This window comes from Pezoporus wallicus, unplaced genomic scaffold, assembly GCF_028554395.1.
Source record: "Pezoporus wallicus isolate ANWC-B61680 ecotype Strahan unplaced genomic scaffold, APGP_CSIRO_Pwel_v1 contig_4322, whole genome shotgun sequence".
Lineage (NCBI taxonomy): Eukaryota > Metazoa > Chordata > Aves > Psittaciformes > Psittacidae > Pezoporus > Pezoporus wallicus.
This window is the reverse complement of record NW_026637224.1, coordinates 1,546,750-1,572,386: the sequence shown is the minus strand read 5'-3', so window position 1 is coordinate 1,572,386 and position 25,637 is coordinate 1,546,750. Positions and strand designations below refer to the sequence as shown.

The 25,637-nt window shown below is 43.0% G+C and overlaps 1 long non-coding RNA gene across 1 annotated transcript in view; it reads left to right on the top strand.

Moving 5' to 3' along the window:
* The first annotated feature begins 2,727 nt into the window (after positions 1-2,727).
* LOC130596555 (uncharacterized) overlaps positions 2,728-25,637 on the top strand; it is a 40,595-nt gene continuing 17,685 nt past the window's right edge. The window contains exons 1-2 of the long non-coding RNA XR_008971550.1: positions 2,728-2,863; positions 4,477-4,528. This is a non-coding gene — a long non-coding RNA (uncharacterized LOC130596555). The remainder of the gene's footprint in view (positions 2,864-4,476; positions 4,529-25,637) is intronic.

The window sequence follows — 25,637 nt, the reverse complement described above, 5'->3', positions numbered from 1 at the left end:
GAGGTTAAGGGGGAGCTGTTCCGCTCTTCCCCGCGCTGTGCCCGCTCTGCTCCGCTACCCTCGCCCGGTGGAATGAACACTGGCACAGGCAGCTGCAGCCAGCCCATCCCCGTCTCATGTGTCGCCTCCTCCCCGAGGCGCCAAAACAAAGTCCCCCTCCCCACAGCACCTCCGCCCTCGTCCTGCCTCCTCCTCCTTCTTTTTTTTAAGTGTATTTATTTATTTATTTATTTGTAATGATACGTTATTTGCGGCTTCTAGTCAACAGGATGCAAGCGGAAAGGGAAAACTTATGATCATTAAAAACAAAAAGAAAAGAAAGAAAAAGGCACAAACAATAAAAAAAATAAAATAAATAAACTAAACTTAAATAAAGTAAAATAAAATAAATAATATAAAGCAAACACCAAAAATAACCCCAAGAAACAAGCAAGCCAAAACAGACAAAAAAAAACCAACCCCAGCCGAAAACCTTCTTACCTCCCCAAAGTGCTGCACGGCACAGGCGTGTTGAGCCACTTGAATCGAAGCATCTCCCCGGCGGGCACCGGTGCTCAGCCGGGTATCGGGGCTCGGTGCTCCGCCGGGCTGAGGGATGGGAGGCGGGAAGAGGGGGTCTTACCAGCGAGTCACAGAGGCAGTGCAGTGACCAGCTCAATGGAGAGCAGCAGTGGTATGAGCTGGGACCGGGTGTCCGGCGGAGGCAGAAGCTGTGTGAGGGCGATTCCTGCTACTCTTCCTCTCTTCCCATTTCTCCCTGCGGCGGCGTGCCACGGGTGCTGGGAGAACTTTTAGCGGCAGGGGGAAGAACTTCACCCCGCCTTTCCCCATTAGCCTCTCTCCGTTCCTCCTGGCGTTATTTTACGTATTTCTTAGCCTGCCGTGAGATATTCCAGAGCATCCCTCTGGATCTGGGCACAAACCAGCTGCCAGCGAGCGGCTGCACACTCCTCCAAGTAGGCATCTCATCCCACCCTAAAGAGCCAACTAGTGAAACGCGGCTGGACTTCTGGCAGCGTGAGGGGTGTAGGCTTCCATAAATCTCCTCTGCATCCTTTTTTTATTATTATTTATTTCTAGTGCATCCGAGCGCTCTTCCTGAATTGCCTGCATTCACCCCGGGATTGCGTCCTGCTCTTGGCAGAGCTTCTGTTTGTCCGCGGAGTTCCGCGGGCTGATGCCCGGGGGATGCGGGGAAGGATGTGGGGAATGCGGCGGGATGTCTGCGCTGTCCCCGCGGAAATCCGCTCCCGCTGCCTGCAGCCGCGCTGCGGGAGGGACACACAGCTGCCGACACATACAGACATATATACAGATATGTACATATACACACATACACATCTATACATAGATATTTACATGGATATATGACCCAGTGTAGCATGTGTGTATGTGTGTATATATTTATATATATATAATGGTCGACCCTCCCTCCGCCCGACCCTCCCCTCAGCCCTTCCATCTCCCTTGTCACCTGCCCATGGGGGGACGGGGCGCCGTATTAAAGCCACGCCAGATTTGGGGGGACAGACGGGGGAACAGCACGGCACCCCCTCGACGTGCACAACCTCCCTCTAACCCTCCTCCTTTTCTCCACCTCTTCATCTCTCCCTCCCTCCATCTTTCCTCCACCTGTCCATCTCTTCCCCCCTCCATCCTTTCTCTAACTCGCCGTTCCCCCATCCCTCCCTCTCCGCACAACTCCCGCTCCCTCTCACACTCAAACTCTCCCAGCACCCCCTTACCTTGTTCCCTTCAGCCTCCCACACACACACATTCCCTCCCGCGTGCTCTAAAATCCACAGAGGCTTTGAGGGGTGTTTTCACGCTGTTTCCAAACCCGGAACGCCGGACGGCAGGAACTGGTACCCTCCTTCCAGCGACGAGAGATCACGTTTCAAGTTTGCATGACGGCAGGGATCGGAAAAGAATCCTTTTTGTCAGCACCATCAATTTTTCTATTTTGTTGGTTTTCTTTCTATTTTTTTTCCCCTGCTGTTGGTCGGACAAAAGTTGCACAAGATGGTAGTGCCTCTTCAAAACAAGACCCGAAAGAAACTGTACTTCAGAAGTTAGCTGGAGGAAAAACAACTTCTAAATTTCGACCTTTTGCTGAAATATACATATATATATATATATATATATATATAAGTTTCCAAAGAAATGCGTGATTTCCTTCTTCTCTCTAGGCAAAGGTAGTCATTGCTCTTCTTTAGCCTAGCCATTTCTGATTTGTTCCGTCTGTCAAAATGGGACTATAAGAGGTTTTTGGTGCAAATTCATAATCTCTGGCAACGCACAACGTATAGTAGGAGCTGAAAAAGACCGTGGCAATGGATGAACAATAGGGCTTCAGTCCATCAGCAACAAAAGCGTTGGGGAAATTGGTTGAATTTTAGAGCACGTCCTCCTCAGTAGAGAGGGCTGGACTAGACCTTGGCCAAACCCCCCAAAAAACTTGCAGAGCCTAGCATACAACACTCCACTTTCTACTCCAGGGCGCAGGAAGCCATATGGAAAAAAAAGAGGGCGGAAAAAGGGGTAAAATTAAAGGAAAAAATATAAAAATAAAAAGAGAGCCAAACCGAAGCCAACTTCTGCGTTTCTCTCTGTTCGGTTTGGTTTGTTTTTTTCTGGATGGAAGATTTCCAACTCTCCCGCCCAAGAATGACACGGTGGAGCTAAGCAGCACTTTTAAATGAGGGTGTCAAAGAGAAAGACGTGAATTTCTGGAGATGTGGAAAAGCTTTCTCTATTCCGAGGGTCCTTGGCCGTGAGGATCTTTCTTTGCCACCGGAGGCTTAGCTCACCCTGAGCTCTGTTGATCTGGGGTCAAGTTTTCCTCTGATAAAGACGGATAAATGTAAGTACCGTGATGTTTGTGTGTGGGGTGTGGAAATTCCCTGAAATAACTAGGGATGCTGAGCACGGGCAGGCAGGGGTTTCCTGAGTCGCCCCGACCACTTCCACTGTCCACCGGCGAGAGGAATCTGATTTGTTAAATCAGGGTTTAGGACCTGGCACTTTTGTGCCCCTGATGCTAAACCTGTTGGTCGTGTGGGGTATAGCTAGTATGCAAAAGCAGTTATAATTGCCCGGCGAAAGGAGAGATGTGGCTTTTCAGGGAGCCCTTATATTTTAGCAGTGGCTGGGTGCAGTCAGAAAGGTGTTGCAGGCAGAGGGGCAATCACTCGCAGGGCTGGAGTGTGGGAACTAAGTCCTGCGGCCTCCATATTCCAGCTTAAAAACAAAAGGGGGGAAATAAAAAGCAAAAAGGAAAAAAAATAAAAAAAAAAAAAAGGAAAAGAGGAAAAATAGGAAGAAAAGAAAGAAAAAAGAAAAAGAGAAAGAAGATGAAGCGATGTCTTGCAGCGGGCAGGGATGCAGATTGCTCACTGCAGCCTGTCCATCCTCTGCCTCCCGCGTAGAGGGTCAATTGGAGCGAGCAGCCATCACTTCCAGGGTTATCCAAAGTCCAGCACGGCTCCCGACCCCGGCCCCAGGTATCGCTGGAGCGGTGGACACCTCCAGGGGTTCCGTTGCATCTTTCCCTCCACCCCTCCCTCCCTCCATCCTTCCCTCCCACCCAAAAAAAGTAGCCACCTTCTGCAACTCCGGTCCACCCCGGAGCGGAGGTGGGAAACGGGTGAAACCTCCTCGCTGTAACACAGCTTCCCGACAACAGTAATAGTATGAGTTTTTAAAGATGTGCCTGGTGTAATCAATGTGATGCAATAAAAGCGATTACCTTACGCTGTGTGCGTTTACCCTCTCAGCTCTCTGCAAGCTGACAGGGCTGTGAATAGAGAGGATGGCTTCCCGGTGATCCAGGTCTGGAAAAGTCTAGGAAATCCAACAAAAAAGCGCTGGCTTAATGTGGTTTGCGTGTTTTGAACTGAAGGCTAGGTGGAGCCTCCATCCTTTATTAAGTAGCTGGCATCTTATAGTATTCAAATCCTGCATCTGCCTCCCTAGCTTTCGTCACTTCTGCTCAGCAACCCCAAACAATAATAATATTCTTAACCTTTTTTTATGTCTGGTTCTCCGGAAATAATAATTTATTTTTTAAATGATATTATTCACATGATTTCCTGTAAATATCGATTTAACCCTGCAGATACTGGAGTACGTTACTCATATCTGGTTTGTGTTGCGTTAAATCATCTGCAGGAAATGTAGCTAGTTATATTCAAATTGAATCTAGAGCCAAGTGCTGTAGTGATACATTTAATAACCTCAACATTTAATATACTTGGCACCTTCTGAACACATATAGGTTTACCTCCTCACATATATTTTTATGAACAAACACACTGAGAGTGTTTAAATTACAATTCCTTCCTTCCTTCCTTCCTTCCTTCCTTCCTTCCTTCCTTCCTTCCTTCCTTCCTTCCTTCCTTCCTTCCTTCCTTCCTTCCTTCCTTCCTTCCTTCCCCTTTCCTTTCTTTTCCTTTTTTTATTTTTCTCTATTTTCAGGTTTAGACAACGCAGACAGAACTACAGGGAGTGACAACCACGACAACAAACGGTAACTTCTTTTTATTGTTTAATAGAAGTCTGACACTACTATGTGCATTACCTACAGGTAATCTTCTTTGGCAGCATGCAGTGTTTCCATGTGTATTTACTGACAGTCGGTGGTTTTAATACGTCCCTCTCCTCTCCATCTCTTCCCCTTCCCCCTGCTGCCAACTTTGAATTCTCATCAGTCTGTCTTCTCATGTAATAGTTTGGATTTGTAGTAGATATCTCTTTGCATACCATAAGTTCAACATAACAGGAGCATAATCTGCAGTGAAATGAAACTGTGGTGAGAAAAGAAGCTGCAAGGCACCCTTATTAGAAGGCAAGCCAGGCCAGTGATTTAACCTGGCTGGGAGAAGGAAAGGGATGCTCTGCAGAGAAAGCTGGCCTGGGCTGTATTGGCGTGCTGTGGTTTGCATCGGCATGAATTCTGCCATAAATTGGTGCAAAAAGGGAGTTTATGTAATGCTATGCCCTTCCTATGTAACTCACAGCAGCCGAAGGGCGACTGTGTCTTCCCCATGGAAGGTGATGATGCTGGCATTAGGAGGGGGCAATAATTTGAGAACCATAAGCATTCATCTTTGAAGTCAATAGGGACTGTTTATTCCTAAGAAATCCACACAGGATGTGTTTTTCTGTATGTCACAGCCTCCTGGAGATCTATAAAAAGATTAGAAAACAAGCATGGCAATCACATGCTAATCTGCAGGCCATTAGCGGAAATCTATTAGATAGGTAGGGGGAAACGTCTGTGTTTGGATTGTGCATCTTGAGTATGCAGATCACTTCTACGTGAAGTATTTGGAATGAATAAGTTGTATATGTTTATGTAAACTGGGAGAAAAACAGGCAGTGTAAATGGCCACTTTTGACACATCAGGTGATATTTTTTGGCAGTAATTTCAGAACTGCAGATTGCTCAAACTTCCTAAGTGCTAGACAACACTGCAACCTTGGAAACACATTTTGCAACTGTTGTGTGCATTTCTGTGATGTTCAGAATAAGGAAACACTTTTGAGTGAGTCTTACTGGGCCCTGTTGGTTTTGAGGCCTTGCTGTGTGTCTGAGAGTTAGAAAATGTAACTGGTAATATGGCTAATAAACACCCAGGTCATGATCATCATGTTGGCCCTTTACTGAGGCTCCAGTGATTAATCTATAAAAGCTGTGTGGCAGCTCCTTCCCAAGTCAGTGTTTCAGTGAGGTGGTCGTGAGAAAAGGACTTGGTGTTCTAAGGATATGTATCTTCATCTATTGAAACATACCAATTTGCAATACTAGGCCTTGTATTTAATTGTAAGTCTGGTGACTTGGTTTATGTGCTTGCATTAACATGTATGTTCACGTCTGTGTTAATATGTATTATGTACACACAGAGCTATATAAGCATGGGCGTATGCAGACATATACATGAGGAGCACCTGAATTTTCATGCCTCTGACTAAGAATTTAATGCATAAGCCCAAAAGCCTATCATACGTAACACATGCATGATCACCAACACTGCCGCCCCTAGCTATTGCCAGGAAAAAAAACCATCTTTCTGCCTATCTGCCAATTCAGAGAACCTTATAGAATTTTACATAATATCAAACTGATCATGTGCCTCTGGATATATCAGATGCCTGATTTGTTTGTCCCTGTTGTGCCTGAGCAGCCTCAGAGGTTCAGTAGCTACTAATGAATCATTACATGAATTCTAACAATTTTGTTCCAGTCTCTGTATTTTCCACAAAGAATATGGGCACAGTTAGCTCTTACACATCTCTCAGGTATAAAGCACTGGTGGTAAACTGCAGTGTTACCCTGCATTCCAAGAAGAAAAGCTCAGTTTCAAAGGATTAAGGGTCTGAAAGCGTAAATAAGTGGCCTTGCTCATAATATTGCTGCTGAGGTTTGGCAGATTGGCAATGTCTATGCGTTACTTCTCGGTGGCAGTATTAATTTGGGGCCATGTCTGACAAATGAGATTGCTTACCCATTTTCAGGCTTTGTGATAGATAAAAATGGACTGGTGGATAGAGTTGCCATTTTACAGTGTAACCACATACACACCTACATATATATTTCAACACCAACACACATACAGACATTTACTCAGACTGACACATGTACATATGGCTCCCCTGTGTACACACAAGCACACATATGCTTTATCATGCAGGCAGGCTACACAGACCAATAATAATTTCAGTTCAACTCCATGCGTTTAAAAATCTTCCCCCTGCACACCCAGCAGCCTATAGAAGCACATGTTAATTTACAGAAAATGTATTGAAATGGCATGTTGTGGTTTATTTTGCATCTCAAAAGAGTGGGTAGGACCGTGGATTTTAAGTCGTCATTGCCTTTAGGAGTGCAGAGCAGCTCATGTTCTGTGCGTGCTGGATTTTCTCAGTGTGTTCCCTGCACTGCCTGCAGCCCGGTTGAGCTGTGGAAGTGTATTAATTTCATTAGTAAATATGGTAGGTCTCAGTAAGCAGATTCATTGTACCGCGTGTACTCGGGAGACTAATGTTTGGCACTTCAGAGTTAGAAAATTTCTAGGCAGATTTTACTGCTAAATCATACAAAGCATGATGTTCTTTTTGGGGGAGTGGGGGAGGGGGAGCTGAGAGGCTCACATCCTAAAGCTGTTCATAAGGCGTGATAACAGTTTGGAAAGACTTGCCTCCGTCGGTTCCTTGTGCAACCCCAGCATGCATTCCCTTGCTCTCAGCACGAGGTTAATCAAAAATAAATCAGCGTTTTTCATCAAGGCATTTCGTCGGATGATGCATAGCCTTAGATAAACATTGCTGCAACGTTCACCTGTGTTGCATTCTAACACAGACACACACACACAGAGTGGCTGGGAGGGATGGAGGGAGGGAGGGATTGAGAGAAGGAAGGAAGAGTATGGATGCTGTGGGAGAGATTGCTGCTAGCAGCTCCCCCAGCAGAGAGGGTCCGGCCCGCTGTAAATACCTGCGGATGCATCCCTGTAGGAGCGAAACACGGCGGGGGTGCGGGGCTATGACCCCCCCCCCCCCCCACACCGCACACAGCAACGGCGAGAGGGAACCGGCAGCATAGCGCAGTGCTGCTCCCGGCCTTGCCGGCGGCCGCAGCTCCCCTCTGCGGCGGGCGGGGAGACGGGCTGCAGCGGAGGGACGCTTCCCCCTGGCTCGGGGAAAAGGGCTTTTATCACGCAGTAGCGAGGATGGGTGTGTTGTTTCCTTCCCGTCCCCGCGGAGGTCAGAGCGGTCTGCGCTGGCGAGGAGGGAGGTAAAAGCCGGGAGCTGCGGATGATCGGAGGCGAGATGGGGCTCGTGCGCATCAATTAAGACGCGTGCACTTGAGATTTCTCATGACATCATCATTACCTCGGTCTCCTGCGGTCCGGGACCTCTGACCTAGCCGGGCTGGTCCACATTTTGGCGGTGACAAGCACACACCACCCCCACTCCTCCCCCCTCCCCCCCCCCCCCCCATGATGGCCTTTTTCTCCTTTTTTTCAGGCCGGGGGCAGCAGCAGCAGGCCGGCGGGACCGCGTCTCCTGCCCCCCCCCCCCCCCCCCCCCCCCCATCGCGATAGGAAACCCGGGAAAGCGAGGAACTTCCCCCAAAACACGCACGCAAGCGAGGCACTGGCAATCAAGCCGCCACCATTTGCTAAAAAGCTCCATGCCGTGCATAACCTGAAGGGATAGGAGTCGCATCCTCGAATCATCTTGTAACGTCCTAGTGAAATGGGATTTTATTTTCCTTCTTTTTTCCTCTTTTTTCCTTTTTCTTCTTCTTCCTCCTTAAGCTGTGCTGGGAATTGCCGCTGGCTTTACATCTTCACAGAGCCTAAAGAATTTTTTTGTGCGACCACAGCGATTTACAATGCAAATCGAGGCCTGCGAAGGAATGGATGCTTCTTCTTACTCTTTAAACGCCGTTCGACGCACCTTAATATCTAGGGTTTATTTTCTACCATTAAATACGGACTGTTGGGTACTGCTGCCGGAGGCTGAAAAGAAAACATAATAAAGAAAAGTTCGGAATAAACTTTGAAGGCAACGGATCTCTTTTGAATGTTATTAGCTGCACGTATACAGCGGCACATGAACCAGGTCACGACTGCATGCAAGGATGAATGTAATAAAGCAGCACTGGTGCTCTTGGAGGACAGAGCACGCCTGTTTGCCAAAGAATCCGGATTCTATCAAGGAAAACTATAATAAGAGAAAATTTTATATATATATATATATATATACACTTAAAAAAGCTTTAAGGGAAGCGAGTTGTTATCTTTGGTTATCTAGCTGTATGAGTGTTTTGGTCTTCATAAAGCTAGATAACCGAAAGTAAAAACTCCTTCAAGATCATCGTACAGCCTGTGGAAAGGAAAGATTACTGCGAGAGACAGTAAAAAAAAACCCAAGAAAGGTCAGGAACGCTGACTGAATCTAACGTTTTTACAGCTGAAGGTGGGAGTGGAGGAAATTAAATGGCACACTTATTCCGAAATTTGAAGTTGGCAGATGGCAATGCCAGCAGAACGACAGCTACACAGAGGGAATGGTGCTGGTGGTAAACAACGCGTGTGCAACTCTTCCTGTTGAATAAACGCTAAATGAGAAACCATGAGCACTTAACTTTGAGCTAAGAGGACATATTTTTATGTATATACATATTCACTCTCAGACAGCTACGTGGAGAAGCTGATCTTGATTTTGCAAAGTGCTTTATTATAATGAAACAGCCTTAAAGGTGGTAGCTGGTGGTGATGATGATGGTGGTGACGATACAGCGTTGACTGAACTGAGAAAAACAAAACAAAAACAACCCCCAAAACACGAGCAACAACAACAACAAAAAAAACCGCAGCCCTCCCCCCCCCCCAAAAAAAAACAAAGGCAAAAAAAACCTAAACAAACCAACAGACCCAAACCCACAAAATTGAACCCAACCCCAAACCCGCCTGTGTGCATCTGAGACAAAGCACCAGGGCTCATATGAAAGCAAGCTTTCAGAAAAAGTTTACACTGAAGTGTAGACAAGCTTAATAATTTATATCTACTGGGAACTCGGCGGAGCTGCACAAAGACTAGAAAAAGTGACGGCCGGTTTTTATTCTTGTATTCAAAAAGCGAGCACAGATGCTTCTCTGCTCCGAGAGGGTTTCCTTGAGGAAGCTGCTGAAGCAGAAAGACATGATGGGGAAGAGATCGCCTCCCCCCTTGTCAAAGTGTTAAAAAATGTTCCGAGTCTCAGTCCGCGCCTAGCATTGGAAATGAAAGTGACATTTACTCCAAAACCCACGCGTGCGCCTCCTCTCTTTTTGTTAAAGGATGATCAGGTCTATCCAGGAAACAGCTCTGGCATCCCAAACTGAAATAATTAGGACGTATATAGACCTGACAAAAACACGGGTTTGGGGCTGGGGCGGTGGGGGAGGGAGGGTGGTGGCTGTGCGGGGAAGCAGGGTCTGTCTTTGCCTAATTGATTCCGTTAAACGCCGCGCAGTAGATGTGAAAGGCTGAGCGCTCCCGTTCCCACGCTAGGGGCGAGGGGCAGCGCAGTGCCTCTGCGGCCCGTGACCGACAAGCCCCTGCGGGGGACCGGGACCGGAACGAGGACCGGGACCCGCCGCCCCGGCTGTGGGATGAACACCGGTCCGGGTGATGTCCGTCTCAGTTTAAGTGCCTCTCAAAGAGCATTCGAGGAGGGTTTGTTAGTTAATTAATTGTGCAAGGCAAGGTTTTTCCTCTGGACTGAACCTCACTGCCGTGCGGGAAACCGCTCGTTTGTGGGGCGGGTTAAAAATGAGATGAGGGATGAAGGAGTGGGACTCAGCGGTCCCCATAGATCAAGGGCTCGTTACCCGCAGCATCTTGTTTTTAATTTTTACTTATTTATTTTCACCTTGCTTACATAAACCCCCTCGTTTTGGGGCTCGCGGCCGGAATACTCGCCTTCACGCCACAAGCTGAGGAAGGAAGGCAGCGGGGTCTTGGCGGCAGTAGGGGCGTTGTCTGTTTAAGACAAAGAATTTGACCTCAAAAGTTTCCCCGTCCCCGTAGCTGCATCCCCGTACCGCAGTGCAAATACTCGCTTCACTCCCCCCTCTTTTTGGTTACACGTGCCAAAGTTTTACTGCCTTGTATATTTACACGGAGAGCGTGTTTGTGGGGCCGCAGAGTGCCCCCACGTTCCCCATTGATTGCCAGTCCAGGGGTGCTATTTACCTAGAGCCACTGCTTGCCACAATTAGTATTTGCATGACAAAGTGCATGGTTTTCTTCCTCAAAGAGCTTCAGTTAAAGGCAATAAGCTGTTTTCTGCGGAAACCCATTGTTTACTTAAGCATTCAATGGGGTCTATTCACTTCAGCTGTTGCTAGCATCTTGCTCTTTGATGTAAATCTGTGAAGGAAAACAACAGAGAAAAACACCAGCGTTATACTGTCCTATTGTTTCGTACATTATTTAATGTTACGAGACTATCAATCAATAAAACACGTTTGGCTATTATTACTATTGTTACTCCTTCACTGCTGTAAGAGCAAAGCGCCCCATTTCTCCCCCCCCCCCCCCCCCTTTTGTCCTATACATTTAACTTCCGACTTGGGAAAAGGGAGCATGTAGCAGCGCGCTCTCGGAGTTTATGTTTTCAGAGGCTCACACCGTAAGTAAAATTTCCTAAAGATAATCTATCTGTGAGGAGCTCTTTCCTTAAATCAGTGTGTGTGTGGAAATCAAGCCATATACAACTTTATATAACAGGGTGGGGAAGAAGTAAATATCAGTGGAGCAGCTCTTTGGAGGTGAGTTTCAGCAGCGGGACAGAGCAGACCGAGTTTATTTAGCATACTAGTGCATTGTAAAACAGTTGAAGTTGCCGGTTGCGTGAGTGCGCATGTTAACTAGCAGGGACCCTGGCTTATTCTTTGTGAGAAGGGAGCAGCAGATTGCTGTGCAAGGCCAATGTTAAAAAGGCAGCTGAATTTAACACCATCTGGAAGAAAAGATCCCTTCACGACTTTCTCACACCGTCAGACAAAACTAGTGTCCCTTGTTCTGAGCTCTTGTCTATGCAACCATACAATACTGAGTCATTATACTTTTGCTGCGAGAAAATTTGAGAACACAATATGGGTAACCAGTGAATGACCAAGTTTCATTGTGCCCGCTTAAGTCGATTGAAATCTACGTCTAGAGCCATGAATGGCAGCATTGTTTTCCTGACTGGGGCCGTACTAAATGTCAGCACAGTGTAAAGAAAAACTTGAAGTCTGCAAATAACTTACCAGATCTCAATTATAATATTTTCCCACACTAGAACTAATATCATTGCTAAGGCCTAGAATACACAAAATAAAATAAAATTAAAAAAAAAGGGGGGGGGGGGGGGGCTGGAGGGGGGGGAGGGAGAGAGAGACGAAATTGAGGAAAGAAAATGAGTTCATGTACGAGTTATTTCATCCAGACAAATGTTAATTTTCTTATGGAAACTGGGGTTCAGAGCATAAAGCTGGCTAATTGCTTCCTGGCAAGTTCAAGTTACCAAACTGCTCTTTCACGTAATAACGAATATAAACTGTGTGAACAAGCTTGTATTCAGCAACTGTTGCTACACTCCAGCTTGGGACTAGTAAAATGTTAGTAAGTGCACTCAAACCTACTTGGATTGCTGCTTCTGAGTATAGGGGAAGAGTTCTTGAATGTTTGGCAGAAAAAAGGCTGAAACTGACAGCAAAGCAGTGGGAAATGTATTTCCAAGGTGCTGGAGGAACTCCAGCAAGGCATCTTGGTGTATAGTCCAGTACCAGGAGGCATGCTTTCAGTTCTTTCAGTTTTCACAATTTTCCCATTTCCCCCCCCCCCCCCCCACTTGATAATGGTTTTCTGTTATGAATGCTATTCAGTTTAGTCTAGTCCTGTGTTTAGCATCCACATGCACTGCAGACTAATACATGGTTCAGAGACACCACGAGTTGTGATTCATCAGAATATCTGTGTTTTAAACCTAAGTGGCTGCAGTTACCCCCTGTGTTTTGTAAGGTGCTGTACAGTTCCTGGCAGAAAACCTCAAAACAGTGAGTAAACTACCTTAGCGCTGAGTAACACATCCCTTCCACTGGCTTTCTCAGCCGGGCCGAGCCGGGCCGTCACCTGAAGCACTGGATGTTGGGAATGCTGGTGCATGGTGCAGGCAGAGAGTTGGCGTGGTAGCCAGGCAGGTTCTAGCGGTGGAGAAATTGTCTTTTCTGACTTTCTCATGCAACCACTTCTGGGAGAGTGCCAGTTGAGCTCTTCAGGCTTGGGGAAGAGGTAGGGTAGCACAGGTGCTTAAACATTGCCCATGGAGGTAGAAAGAGAAGCCAGGCCTTTGCCAGTCCCTTGCCCCTTGTACAAAACCTGGCAGCTGGGGCAGAAAATGCCTTCACCCCTCCAGAAAGGGCTACTTGTATGAATGGGCATATTCATGAGCACATCTCCCCCCTTCCCTGAAGTTGCCATTAATCTGCATTATTTCTGTTTCAATTAAAACATGAAATGTTTCATTTCTGTGGGGAAGCCAAGGGTAGACTGTCTGTAAGAGCAGATACCATGCTTCCCTCATGAATTGAAAGGTGCTTTCTGATTTGTGTCAGCTACCTCCAGAAAGGTAGTAAGAGTGGTGTAAAGACATCCTGCAGAGACATGGTGAAAATAAGTCCATTTAGATTTTTAAAATGCACACCACTTCCATAGACTGCTCACCCTGGGGTGAGCACATTAATTACCCCTCACCTCCTCCACTATTTTAATTTAGAAGAAAGAAAACATCAGACTTTGACAATTCAATTTCCTAACTGAATGGCAAATGCATGAGGTAAAAATAAGGGCATTTTTTATGGTCCTTTCTGGAAGGGAGGGGGAAAGGAAGAGAAAGAAGCCCTTTGGCTTTGCCATTGTCCATCAACAGTAACCTGTTTTGTTCTTCCTGAAGCTTTTTCTTGTGTATAACTATAAATATACATGTGTGTTTATACATTCATAGCGTGTAGTGTGAGATGATTATCTGCCAGGGTCAGAGTCTAACATGGATGAACTCATGCCATTGGCTTTACAGGGAGCAGGACTGAGTCTCATGCCAGGCTATTGAACATTGTAGATATTGTACATTTGAGATATAGGTATGTAACACACAGGAAAGGAACAGGGTGCTCAGTCTGTCTTTAAACCTCATGCTAAAAAAGCTGTTTTCTTCCAAATTCCACACAATTAATGCTAAGCTATGAGTGAGCCAAACCTCACAGGGCTTGTCTCCTCAAGAGACAGGGCTCATGGCTGCTCTCTTCTGCTTCAGTGCTATTTGGACATAAAGTAGAACAGGTCATTAGGTCTCATGGATTCATAGATCCGGTCCCTTATCCAACAGCAAGAATAACAGAATCCCAGACTGGTTTGGGTTGGAAAGGGGCTTAAAGCTCACCCAGGTCCAACCCCCTGCCATGGACAAGCACACCTTCCACTAGACCAGGTTGCTCTAAGCTCTGTCCAACTCTGCCTTGCAAATAATGGTAAAAGTTAACTATTTGGGCCTGATTTGCAGGGAAGCGTGAGGGCACTCACAGCACATGAACACTGCAGGCAAGGGCAGGCCTCCATCTTGACCTGCCAAGGATGGAGTAAACAGCCCTTCAACATCCAGGTGTGGGGGGTCGAAAGGAGGAGGCCACGCTGGGTCTGAGGGAGCTGCTGACCGCCCCTTCACTGCTCCCACATCCGAATACCAGGCTCAGCGCTGCAAATGGCAGCGACCATCGAAGCCTGAGGCCTGAACCCACTGCTCCCGCCACCGCAATCGGCCACCTCGCAGAGATGGCGGCAGGGAGACAGGCATTGGGCCGCTGCCAGCCTAGTCTCCCGCCCCCTCGTAGAGGCCGCGGCGCTGAGTGGTGTTTCTCGGGAGACCGGCGGCGCGCTCGAGATGTGCCAGGGCTGCGCGATCCTTCCTCCATGACCCTCCGCGCGGACACCCAGGCTGTGCAGACCCCTCCTCCCCGCCGGCCAGGTCATCGCCGGTCCCCTCCGGCCGCCGCTGTTAGCCGTTATCGTTAATTAGGGCTGCCAGCCGAATGGGGAGCCGCCTCCCGCATCATCCAGACCCCTCCCCGGTACCCCGTTGCGAGTAGTTGAGTTATTATCAGTACGGATCCGCCCTCTGCACCAGTGTGTGTGTGCTTGGGGGAGGCTCCCAAAAAAGACCAACCCCCCCCAAAAAAAAAAAAAAAAACCAAAACCAAAACACAACCAAACACACAAAAAAACCCCAACCCCAGAACACACTCAAAATCCGGGTTTTAAAGTGATTACTAAAGGCAGTTAATGACATCATACATGGCCGTTTAAACTTGTAAGGTGCAGGACAGATTAGGGAGACATCATGCTGAGCGGGGCTAAGGATGCCAGATTGGCTCTGGAGGCAAGGTGGAGCTTTACCTGCCTGTGATGGTGACTGTTCATCACCGTGCCATTACTATGCCTGGCACGGCAAAAAGCACTTTGGAGTATACAGGGCTTATTTTTGCCCCTTAAAAAAAATAAATCAAATATTAAAAAAATTCCTCCTCCCTTCCCTCCCCATGCTGGGCTGTGTTTGTGTAATCTGAATTCTCTGGTAAGACAGCTCAGAACCCTATCAGAAGTGGTCATCTCTGTGTTGCTGCTCTAAGGAAAGACCCATTTTTGGACACTGTAAGGAGTTTGAGTGCTTTGATTAAAAGTGTAGATGCTTCCAGTGCCTTGTATCCAAAGGAGTAACATTTTACAAAGGAATCTTTGGTACTCAGCCATTTGGGATGCTGTTCATTTCTTTATCTGTAGCAGCTTGCCTTTGAAATTTCTGTGCCCATGCTACACCATACAGACTTTTCTTCAGCTGTTTAGACTACACTAGTAAGTACATACATATTTAAAATAGGAAGAATCATGGGGTTTTAAGGACAAAACTGACCTTGCTCCTCCAGGTGTAGATGCTTTGCCTTCCAATACCCAAAAAGGGCTGGCAAGAAACCTGGAGAAGGACTTTGGACAAGGGCCTGTAGGGACAGGACAAGGGGAATGGCTTTAACCTGACAGAGGGGAGATTGAGATGAGCTCTTAGGCAGAAGTTCTTCCCTGTGAGGGTGATGAGGCTCTGGCACAGGTTGCCCAGAGAAGCTGTGGCTGCCCCAACCCTGGCAGTGCTCAAGGCCGGGTTGGAGGGGGCTTGGAGCAACCTGGTCTAGTGGAAGGTGTCCCTACCCGTGGCAGGGGGTTGTTACTTGATGAGCTTTAAGGTCCCTTCCAACCCAAACCAGTCTCTGATTCTATGATCTTTGTCAGTTCTTTCACCTCTTACTATAATCTGAGGTATGTAACAGTGAATGAGCATTCACTCCTCCTAGGCACAGATGATTTAAATATCTATACTGAAGCACTGTGTGTGATAAGAACAGAGATCTTTATTTGCTTAATGATTTGCAGAATATTATGGTTTCAGCAGTGCTGAAGGCCATGTGGCATGTAAGTAAGGTTGCAGCAGTGAGCAGGATGGGGAGACCTATGTGATAAAGTTGGGAAACTGCCAATGCATAAGAGGGTGTGATAAGGAACCCCTTCTGCTGAGCCTTTTGACCTCCAGTTTGTACATCAGCGTGGAGGAAGAAGCTGTGTCGAAATGAACTTAATAAATAAATGTCTATGGGAAACCATCAGTAATTTGTCTTCTTCAGCATCTAAGAAGAGTTTGTTGGGAAAAAAATTTATGTCCTGTGCTTTGGGTCAAACCTTGGCTGAGTCTGTCATTGCACTTCAACATGATCAGCATTTTGCACTTTGTAAAAGGACCATTTTGGCCTGAGTGAGATAATTTTAATTCCAGAATAAACTCTGTGCCAGTGAAAGGGGGAGTATAATTGTTTTTTAAAATCTCTTTTTTTTTAAATTATGTTTTTTTTCACGTAATTTACATTTATTATGTTAATAATGTCAGTTCTTTGAAAGGGACATTAACATGAAAAATATTCCACTCTCATTGTCATGTAGAATATTATTGTTAGGAAACTAAAGTTTGGAGTGTTATAAAATATCATTGTTATCATGAGAATAATAGTCATAGTTTAATGTAACTGGACTCTAACACACAATAACCTTGTATGAGAAACCTGGAGTCAGTGACAGAAAACCTGCCCAGCGAAGATGGGATCAGACATGTGTGATTCCTTCTCACCTGTCTAACTCAGCAGCAGTTGTGGTACATCAGAAAATGTAAAATTAGCACTCCTTTGTATAGAGTATGAAACACTGTCTTCAGCTGTCCTCTGTCACAGAAAACTCTTGCTGTTGTAGCATCTCAGAATTCACTGTACGTCCATGTGAAAGTATAACCTGGTGCTGGTACAGCCTGAAACAGAGCCAGGACTAATACTTTGCCTATTTTTCTATGTTAAAAAATTGTTACAAACCAGCTAATTAAAACCGCCTTCTCTATGGTTGTAGTTGGTGTAAGCATACATTATACAAGCTGCTGTTCATCTGAGTACTGAGAATTTTATGAGGTACCAATATTTTACCAGTAGGCGCAAATATATTGTTGGGAAATATATGAATATTTATTTGTGTCTTCCTTTATATTCCTGTAATTCTCCAATGGCATAAATTGGGTTTGTATGACAGCTAAGTAGACCTTCCTTTTATTTTGGAAGCATATACATGGACCAATTGGCATACACAAACCTGGTGTGCATATGTCTGTAACTTTGAATTTGGAAAACCTACAATCTGTATCTGCATGTGCATCATCATGAAGTGGGCTCACTATACTCCATGGTATCCATAAAGCTCTACCTCATTTGCCTCAAAAAGACTTTGTGGGCTGAGGGAAGATGCGTAGCATGACACAGTTACTGTGAGGTAGTTACCTTTGTCACCAGGCTGTCTCACCAAGACAGAAAACTTCCATTTCTTCCCTGCATTGTCCTTCACCCCAGACAACCAATGCGATAGCCTAAAATAACTACACAAAATCAAGTAACCATTTAGTGACACTGTAGTAAACCAACATTTCCTTTGATTGTTGAAAAAGACAGGCTACAGGATTTTATTGTATATATTTTACTGATATTTTTCTTCCATTCTAGTACAAGCTATACTTTATTTCCTATAGAATAGTCTAATTCTTATTCTGTGTGTAAAATCTTTTTCTTAAAATAAAGCTGAAAAGTGAAAACAATATTTAGCTTTCATCATTTAAAAATGATTTATCAAATATAGCTATGTTAGGTATTACAACATTTTGCACATCACTACATTATTAAGTTAATCTAATGCCCAGAGTGATTATGCACATTCCTGGGTGTCCTTCTGATATTTCTCCAGTCTGCTGGATTTTGAAGTGTGATTATGTAAATTTTTTCACTGATAAATAAATTACTATAATTGTAGTTGAAATACCACTCAAATTCTGAAGACCATCACATCTATATAATATATTATGCATTACTTAATTATTTATCAAGACTAGTTCAAAATAACTGTAGGACAAAACATACATTTATTTTTAAATACCACTTTTTTATTTTTGCACCAGGTACAAAAATATACTTCCACATGTCAAAAAGAAAGAAGGAAGAACAAAGTTTGCATCATTAAATGTAAAGTTTTTTTGTTTGGATTAATAATGTTGCAACAGTAATGCCATTCTTACGGCTATTGAATTAAGGATACGTTGGTCAATGTTTATAATTTCGGTTAGCAGGAAGTCAAGAAAGGAGCAGTTAATGTGGGTGGGAGGTGAGTGTATGTACCGATAAGAAAAGAACGACAATTTTAACTTGCATTGAGGAACAGTGAGGGGCTGGCAAGATTTTAGTGGCTACAGTTTGAGCAGGGATTGTTAGAGAGATACCAAGCAGTGCAAAATTAAAATCATGGACTGTGTGGATTTTAAACTCAGCATTCAGTGCTAAACATGGAAAGTCTCAATGAACTGCCTGGTGTTGATTTGCATCACTAGGCTGCTTTCCAGGGCACTGTTTAGCTGCACTTGCCAAGGAACTTTATTTTCAGTCTCACATAAATTCTAATTCTAGGCTGGTAGAAGTCATCATAGGCATAGTAAATTTGCAGTGTACACACAGTAGTTTTCCTTTTCCCTTTTCAGAACAGACCTTAATTTGGCTGCTAATGAAATAAGAGAGACTGATTGCAGAAAACCTGCAAGGGCATATTTACTGTACCATATACAGTAAGCCCCATTTGGTGCATTAGCATTTAGCCATTTTATGCAGATTTATTGAGAAAATGACTCATGTATATGGTTTAATATGCATCAGTGATAACTCATAACATCCTTATAAAAAGAAAGAAATTAAAAATTCATTAGAAAACTAGACTAGTGCTGCCACATGATTAAAACATCATTAAAGTACATTTCAGTGTTTTGCTTACACTAGTGTTATCATGGTGCCACCATTTCATGACAAAGAGCATAGAGGAGAAAACATTCAACTTAAAATGTCTGCTGGCACACATCGCTGGATTTGTATGTCACTAAACAATGAATGAGCATAGCTTTGAATACCAACTATTTAATTAGCACTTTTGCCAACCATGCATAGAAAATAGCTCATTTACATGCATCATGCTTAGTGATTATTCCCATAAAAAGCTACCTATTTTTTGTTTAATGTATGTAGCATTCTGGTACACCATTGCAAGAAAATCAAAACATATGTTATTATTTTAAACCCTTTGAAATTAAAAAAAAATAAAATAATTAATAGAAACATGTAAAGTCTTTGTATTTCTCTTGGAGGTATATTTGAATTATTTAATTTAACCTTAAATGTGCCATAAAAGGCTGGATACAACTAATGATTAACAACTTCAAAGGGCAACAGAAACCCTCTAACAGTCCCCGGTTTAATTAAAGGCTATTATTACAAAACTCTTGAACATAACAGTTACTTTTAATGACAAGTGGTGACTTGTAAATGCTTCATTGGAAAGATACCACTCCTGTTCTAAACACTATTGATAGATGATGCTGAAACATGCAAATTCTCCCAGTGAAATACTCTATTTTCAGCATAAATGGGATGCATTTGTGAAAATAAATATTTCTGTCACTTTGGGAGTACAGAATTTTGAGCCATTTTGCTTAGAAATATTCATTAGTTTTTTTTTCATGTCTCTCAACAACACCAATAGAGTATCACTGAAGGAAAAATGATATGCCAGTTAATGTAAATGAAAGTCAGCCATTTGAACACGTTTTGCTCATAGCATACAATATGCTGACATGTTCCTTTGCTGTACACAGAATAAACCTAAGATACTATACTTCACAAAAATGCTTAATTTCTTAATTTAGTTTTAAATATTACTCCACCATCACGTAAGAAAAAAATAATCTCAGTGTATTTGATAGGTGTTTTCACAAGCAGCGTATATTCAGGTATCTGTAGCAATGTAGGCCAAAATACCTGTTAAATCAAAATACATTGTTCAGACTATTAGTCATGTTTCGAGTCTGATCATGTAAAGTCCCTGTTTCTAAGGTAGTCGTTACTTCCCTACAGTCTCCCTCAAACGCGGCAGCTCCTATAAGGGCTGTTGAAACAAACAGGCTTTAGGTTGGGCCTATCATAGATGAAATTAGCATTTCTCATTAATGGATACAATCTTCTGTATTTTGAGTTATAAACTGGATTTTGACCTGTTCTTTCTATGTTTTCATGCCCCTGGTTTTTCTTCCTCAGGTGAAACCTAATCCTGTGCTTAACTAGCCATCAGTTATGTAGAATGGTGAAGACAACAGGATATTTGGACTCTTGACTGTAATATGATGAATTCACCTAAAAATGAACAAATGAATATGCAATATTAATGTTATAATAATTTTTACAATGGACATTTCTTCCTCTAAAAAAAGCTTAAATAATTGCACATGCTTTAGTGATTTTAAGGAAGTGTATTATCTATTTCCATGAACAATGAATTTATAATCTGAATGCATTTACGAATAATCTGGGGAGTGCAAATGAAACAAGTTACTGTTCTTGGAGATGCTATAAATACTTGTAGGAAATGTGAAAGAATAAGGCCATAAAACTGATCAAAACAGGCTGGCAATATAATCTGGAAATCAAAATTAACATGGGAAAAATAGGTAATGAATACACAGGAGAAAAATACCTGAAACACAAATAAATATTCAGTGGGAATAGATATTAAGTAATAGGAAGAGACCTTAAAGTGAAGTGGGCAACAGTTTAGTTATAAGTTTAAAATGTGATTTAAATATATATAAAGAATTAGCAGCAATGCCTTTTATGCTTTATATTTAAAAGCATCATTTTGGGAGCCTAAAAATTCCACATGGCTGGATTAGACTCCCTAGAATGTAGCATACATTTAAAAAAAAAAAAAAAAAAAAAAAGAGTCAAAATGATGAGATTCAGAGAAAAAAGGGGAAAACTGTTAAAGTGACAAAATGGAGGCATTGGTGCAGGAAGAAAAGTGACTGAGCTAACTGATAATCAAAAGAAAATGCACATGGGTGCTTGGATAAGGAGTAATCCCAGCTACTGAAGGCTTGCATGTTGTCAACCGGTCATTCCTTGTTTGCATTCAGAGCTCTTCCTAACGTTGAACAAAACCTGGCTGGTATAAGCCAAATCAAAATGCAGTATTAGGGCAGTGCTGACATGATGGACTGTGTGCTCAAGAAAGGTAAATGAGAAGGAAATAAACACAGGTGCTAATGATCTGAATATCTGGACTAATTCCTTGTAAGGCAGTGGATGGTGGTATAGATCAGAGAAAATAATGGTGACTCTGCTGCCTAAGTCATTTAAAGCCAGAGTGAAGAATACTCCAGAGAACTCATTGCAGGTTACAATCCTGTGCACTTAAGAGGATTGGCTAGATCAGCTCTTAGATCTTTTTTCATCTCTAAATTTTTATTATTATGTAGTTATTTGATTCCAGCTGTTTTTTTGTCCAGAGTTAAATCTTCAAATAAAATGTTTTCTAAAGATAAAACTGGGTAGTTCATTTGCACTTATTGAGAAGCATGTGTGGTAGAGACCTATTGTGATAGTGTTTGCTGCCCAGCTACCATCCTGAGGATAATAGGAATACAAATGTTGGCCTGAAATAGACATTTAAAAGTCAGAAATTAAAATAGTTGGTTTAAGAGATTGCTGGAGATCTCAAAAGTATAATTACATTAGATATAGGCACATTCCTCCCATTTATTTGACATAAGACAGATAGATACTGCCTTTGTCTTTTTCACCATTTCTTGTAAGACAGTATCTGAATTATTCCTTTTTGTGAAATACAAATATATCACATTACATATAATTATATTAGGTTCTATAGCAACATATCACATTTTTATAGCTATGATGGTTAAAACCATGTATTTTTTAATATCTGTGTCCTGGAGAATTTTCATTGTCCTTTAAAGACCCCAGAATCTTACCATTGAAGTCAAGGAGTGATGTTCATACTCATGCAAGATCAAGATCTCTTTAAGTCTGTAGGAAGTAAAAAAGATTGAGTCTTAAATAATTTATAAATTGTTGTCTCTGAACAGGCACTGTCAGAGTTCCAGGCCAAGTTAATTGGAAAGACATCTGTCCTGATTTCATTCTGAAGTTTTGGTTTGAACATGGTGTGAGCATTCAACCACCTTGTTCAAGAAGAATGTAGTCCAGCTGGCCAAATTCAAGCACTTTTACAGTATGACCTGAGAGCTGCTTGATATTGTTCTGGATGCCTTACTGGCATGCATCTCTGCTGTGCACAGTTTATAGTTACACACATTTATATATATAGAAATATGTATATAAATATATATACATATAAATGATACATATTATATACTACATAGGCAAACTACATAGAGTTTGCCTTAGCGTAGAATTTCTTGGTGTCATTGTATGCTAAATCAGAAAGACAGGAAAAACAAAACATTAAAAAATATTGAAAATAATAAAAATTTAAAACAAAGTAAAAAAACCCAGAACTGTCAAAACTAAATCAATTTTAACTTTTTTTCCTGATAATTTCCAATAATGACTAGGCATGACAAAGTCAGTGGACCAACATTCAATAACATACATTAGTCTTAAAACCACATTGAAAGTAAATATATAGAAGAAATAGTATGGTGCATTTTATATTATCATTTTACTAGTGTTCTACATTTTCAGTTTGTAAAATGAGGACAATTAGACCGAAAGATGGAAAAACAAGATGTGGGACAACAAAGTCATGACAAACTTTTGGAGAACCTTTGGAAAAAATTTTTGTCTCGTCAAAAGCTATTGAGGGAAGATTGTTTACATTTAAAAGCTCAATTGTTTAGCTGTTGTAAAGTAGTGTTGAAGAATGTGTCAGGGGTACCAGTCATGAGCTAGGTGAAGCTGTGCCACTACCTGGGGAAACAACTAAAGTCTCATGAGGACAGAAGAGGGAGGATGGAGGAGTGTGCCTGTTTGGTTTAAGGGTCTGGATATGCACCAGGGAGACCCAAGTTTAATCCTGGATCTGGACACTGTGTTTGTGTTTTCTCATACAGTCTTCTATGCTGCAATACTGTCATGCTTAGTTTCATCGCACCAGCTGGATGTTAGAATCATAGAATAGAATCATAGAATAGTTAGGGTTGGAAAGGACCTTAAGATCATCTAGTTCCAACTGCCCTGCCATGAACAGGGACACCTCCCACTAAACCATGCCACCCAAGGCTCTGTCCAACCTCGCCTTGAACACCGCCAGGGATGGAGCATTCACAACCTCCCTGGGCAGCCCATTCCAGTGCCTCACCACCCTAACAGGAAAGAATTTCTTCATTATATCCAATCTAAATTTCCCCTGTTTAAGTTTGAACACATTACCCCTCCTCCTGTCACAACAGTCCCTAATGAAGAGTCCCTCCCAGCATCCCTATAGGCCGCCTTCAGATACTGGAAGGCTGCTATGAGGTCTCCACACAGCCTTCTTGTCTCCAGGCTGAACAGCCCCAACTTCCTCAGCCTGTCTTCATACGGGAGGTGCTCCAGTCCCCTGATCATCCTTGTGGCCTTCCTCTGGACTTGTTCCAACAGTTCCATGTCCTTCTTATGTTGAGGACACCAGAACTGCACACAATACTCCAGGTGAGGTCTCCTGAGAGCAGAGGGGCAGGATCACCTCCTTCGACCTGCTGGTCATGCTCCTTTTGATGCAGCCCAGAATACGGTTGGCTTTCTGGGCTGCAAGCGCACACTGAAGTCGGCTCACGTTCATTTTCTCTGCCAGCACCCCCAAGTCCTTCTCCACAGGGCTGCTCTAAATCTCTTCTTTGTGCAGCCTGTAGCTGTGCCTGGGATTGCTCTGACCCAGGTGTAGGACCTTGCACTTGGCATGGTTAAACTTCATAAGGTTGGCATCAGCCCACCTTAGAAGCGTGTCAAGGTCCCTCTGGATGGCATTCCTTCCCTCCAGCGTATCAACCGAACTACACAGCTTGGTATCATCGGCAAACTCGCTGAGGGCGCACTCAATCCCACTGTTCATGTCACCGACAAAAATGTTGAACAAGGCTGGTCTCAACACCGATCCCTGAGGGACACCACTCACTCCTGGTCTCCAGCTGGACATTGAGCCATTGACCGCAACTCTTTGTGTGGGGCCATCCAGCCAGTTCTTTATCAACCAAGTGGTCCACCTGTCAAATTGATGTCTCTCCAAACACAGCAAATTTGCAAAAAGCAAATTTGATTTGCTTTTTGCAAATATTATTTGTTGGTAGCTTGATAGTGAGCTGTGAAGTGGCTTTTCCTTCTCTTAAGACTGAAATGTGCTGTGTGAATATCTGCACTCTTGCAACATCGGTGATAAAACAGCCAAGCACAGCATCTAAATTTTGAGCTGCAGGGTATCAGTACAGATATGCTGGATATTTGCTATGTGTTGTTCTAACCTGCCTATTACTGAGGGATTTTTGCTTTCACTTGAGGGCATGTACTGCGTCTTTGTTGAATCAGGCCAAAAAAGAGCGTAGGAATGGAAGTGTTTGAGAACAAAGTTGATGGGGAAAAAAATTATTATTGAATAGTTTCATGTTTGCTGAAATGTTTTAATTTTCTGCTGGCAACAAAACCAAATAAAATGATTGGGTTTATTGTTATTGAGTTATGTCTGTCTGCATTCTAATATTGTTTCATGGGTGTTGAAGAGAAGATTCCTTTTCTCATATATGAATAGAGCAATATCATCTCCTGTCTAACCAAGTTCTAGACTCATCATTGGAGTTTTGTAGCTGTAAGTGCCTGCACACTGAAAAACTAACTTGGTGTGTAGAGGAAAAAAAAAAAACCAACAGAATTACAAGACTTTTAAAGAAAAATGTTACAAGATTTACCTATGGGAAAACCTGATGTTTCAATTAGATTTTAAATTGCCAAAATAAAAATGATGGGAAACTGACTTTTTGCACTAAATTTTTGAACTTACTTATATTATTTTACAGTTGCATTTATGTTCAGAAGAAGAGAAGCTACTCTTATTTCTCACACAGAAAAGAATCAGGAATGGATTTGAACGGAGAAAAAGAGTTCAACAGGAGTTGAAATATAAATTTAAATGATAATCGAGCATGCTTGCTAGTATGACTAGCATAACCAAAGTTATAATATCATAACCACTTAAACCCAAGAAAACACTATATTCATCTAGACATTATTTATGAAATGCAACTTCTGTTTTAATTTCTTTGTGCAAATATATTCTTGCCTAGGTTAAATAAAAAGCTGTTTCTCATTTCTCCAACTTATGTATCCACTTCAAACACCACTTTTGTCAGCTTGGACAGTAGAAATAAAATCAAGATCAGTGACCAGAGTAGATAAAATGTGGCTAAGTAATGAAGAACAAGATTTTTTCTACTGTAACAATGAGTAAACAGTCCTATTGATTTCCCTGCTCAGAAAGCTGGCAGATTCTCAGCCTATACAAATGAACAGCCAAGATCATGTCTCTGTTTATTTTAAAAGGTTATTTTAGTCTCAATAATGACAATTAATTTTAGCAATGGTTTCTGGTAATCCATA